General features: G+C 36.2%; 1 non-coding gene across 1 annotated transcript; it reads right to left on the bottom strand.

Annotated features, from left to right (window-relative positions):
- Positions 1-1,679: 1,679 nt before the first annotated feature.
- Positions 1,680-1,843, bottom strand: LOC122745012. Its single transcript, XR_006355322.1, has one exon. It is a non-coding gene; the product is annotated as a U1 spliceosomal RNA (small nuclear RNA).
- Between the last annotated feature and the right edge of the window lie 1,259 nt (positions 1,844-3,102).

Below are 3,102 nucleotides of genomic sequence, written 5' to 3'. Positions count from 1 at the left end.
TCTTCTTTTTTTAAATCAAATTAACCAAAGGTATATCTATTTTATTGATTTTTTCATAGAACCAGCTTTTAGTTTTATTTATTAATTCTATAGTTTTCTTACTTTCAATCTTATTAATCTCTCCTTTGATTTTCAGAATTTCTAATTTAGTAATTAATTGGGAATTTTAATTTCTTGTCTTTCTAGCTTTTTTAGTTGCATGCCCAATTCATCGATCTCCTCTTTGTTTTATTCATGTAATCATTTAGAGATATAAAATTTCCCCAAAGAACTGCTTTGGCTGCATCCCATAAGTTTTGGTATGTTGTTTCATTATTGTCATTCTCTTGGATGAAGTTATTGATTGTTTCTATGATTTGTTGTTTGACCCACTCATTCTTTAGGATGAGATTATTTAGTTTCCAAATAATTTTCAGCCTATCTTTCCATGGGTCTTTATTACATGTAATTTTTATTGCATCATGATGTGAAAAGGATGTACTCTTTCTGCCTTTCCACATTTGACTGTGAGGTTGTTGTGCTCTAATACATGGTCAATTTTTGCGTATGTGCCATGTACCACTGAGAAAAAAATATATATATGTATAATCTTCCTTTAATTATCTCCAGATGTCTATCACATCTAAATTTTCTAAAATTCTATTCACCTCTTTAACTTTTCTTATTTATTTTGTGGTTAGTTGCCCATCATTTTGGGGAATGGCTGAACAAATTGTGGAATGAGATTGTGATGGAACACTATTGTGCTATAAGAAATGATGAGCAGGATGCTATCAGAAAAACCTGAAAAGACTTACATGAGCTAATGCAAAGTCAAATGTGCTGTATACAAAATAACAGCAATATTGTAAGATGATCTGCTGTGAATGAATTAGTTATTGTCAGCAATACAATGATCTAAGACAGCTTTGAAGGATTATAAAAATTCAGTACATCTAGAGAGACGGAACTGATGGTATCTGAATACAGACTGAAGCATAATTTTTTGTTAGTTCCTTTTTCTAAAGATTTTTTGTCTGTTCTCTTTCACAACCTGACTAATGTGGAAATGTTTTGCATGACTACACATGTATAACTTAAATTGAATTGCTTGAGTTCTTAATGGTCAGTGAGGAGGGAGGGAGGAAGAAAATTGGGAACACAAAGTTTTAAAAATCAATGTTAAAATTTGTTTTTTACATGTAATTTGGGAAAAATAAAATTCTAAATGAATAACTGAAGGAAAATTTAAGAGATAATTTTCTGGAGTATGGTGTCTAGACTTTTTCTGATCAGGGCTTTCAGGTAGTCCAGTAATTCTCAAATTATCTCTCCTAGATCTATTTTCCAGATCAGTTGTCTTTCTGGTGAGGCATTTCACATTTTCTACTATTTTTTCATTCTTTTGATTCTGTTTGACTGATTCTTGGTGTCTCATGGAGTCATTAGTTTTCATCTGCCCAATTATAATTTTTAAGGCATTGTTTTCTTCAGTAAGCTTTTGCACCTTCTTTTCCATGACCAATTGTATTTTTTAAGGAATTGTTTTCTTCAGTCAATTTTTCTGCTCCCTTTTCCAAGCTATTGATTCTTTTTTCATAATTTTCTTGTGTAACTTTCATTTATCTCATTTATTTTCCCATTTTTTCTTCTACCTCTCTCATTTGATTTTTTAAAATTTTGTTATTTTTTTTATTTTACAGGGGAGAGAGCGAACGCAGTCCCCCACTACCACAAATTATGTAGTCGAGTTTCCCACATTTGGGGAAATCACAGGGGTCAGCCCATCCGGAGTGCAATGGATAAGCCTCACCCTGGGGAAACCACCTTTGTGATCATGGAATCACCCCTGCTAGGTAAGTATTCTCATTTGATTTTTAAAATCCTTTTTCAGCTCTTCCAAGAAGGTTTTTTGGTCTTGAGACCAATTCATGTTCCACCTTGAGGCTTCACATATAAGGCATTTTGAGAGTATTATCCTCATCTGAATTTTTGTTTTGTTCTTTCCTGTTGCAATAGAAGCTCTCTATGGTAAGGGTCCTTTTATGCTTCTTACTCTTCTTACACATATTGTGCCTTTTTTTTTTTTTTACTTTTAAAGTTGAAGTCAGATCCTGGGGCACAGGGGCCACTGTTGCAAGCTCCTCGTTCTAGGAGATAGGGGCCTGGTCACTGACTTTCTGCTCTGAGCCATCTATGGCTTGTAGATTCCGCACCACCCTGTGCTGAGATGGCTTGGCCAAGTCCCGCCTGTCCTGTGGGTGTTTCTCTAGCTGGCAGTTTGCCCTCTCAGCCAATGCTGGCGAGTCTCACAAGCTGTGCCACCAACTTGCTGAACCAGGAACAAGGGGTCTTAGCTGTTGTTCCGTGGCCAAGAACCTCCTGCTGACTTGCCCAGACCCCCTCAGCCCTGTGCTGTGCCGAGCTGCACTGGACTCCTCTTTTGCCCAAATGAGACTGACCTTTCCTGAATTCTTTTAAATTATCTCAAGTTGGAATATTGTGTCTCTCTGTCTTTTTGTACATCTGTAGTTACAGAATACATTCAGAGGCTTGATTTAATGTTATTTTGAGGGAAACTTGGGAGGGCAACTTCCTGGGTTCTCTTGACCATATTGGCTCTACACCCTGCTTTCTTGTATTGATGTCTTAAGCAAAATCAATAAGTGGCAGTCTTAACTCCTGTTATACTCTGCCAGGAACTGATACTTAAAACTATCTAAATATGAATTATTTTACAGGTCTACAAATTAAACATTTTCTATTTTGCCCTGTCTCTGCACTGTCTCTTTCAAAGTTCCTGTTTCCTGGCAATCCAGGACAGGTGTTGAGCTCTTTTCCCTGTTGGCGGCATTCTCTTGGATGAAGAAACTCACCTTGGCTGACAGTCAACTCCACCCAATGAACCCCAAACCTCTCAAGGTTCCTTAGGACTTAAGCCATTTCTGATAGCTTGCTATATTTTTTCTTTGATCTAGATCTCTGGATTTTGGCTATGGTATCCTTGGTAATTTTCATTTTAGTTTCTTTCAGGCGGTAACTAGTGTATTTTTAAAAATATTTTTACTTTGCCCTCTGATTCTAACAGATCTGGGGAATTTTAACTTATCTCTTGAAATATGA

The sequence above is a fragment of the Dromiciops gliroides genome, chromosome 2, assembly GCF_019393635.1.
Source record: "Dromiciops gliroides isolate mDroGli1 chromosome 2, mDroGli1.pri, whole genome shotgun sequence".
In the NCBI taxonomy this organism is placed as follows: Eukaryota; Metazoa; Chordata; class Mammalia; order Microbiotheria; family Microbiotheriidae; genus Dromiciops; species Dromiciops gliroides.
Note: the sequence above shows the minus strand (reverse complement) of the source record. Positions and strands in the feature narration are given on the sequence as shown.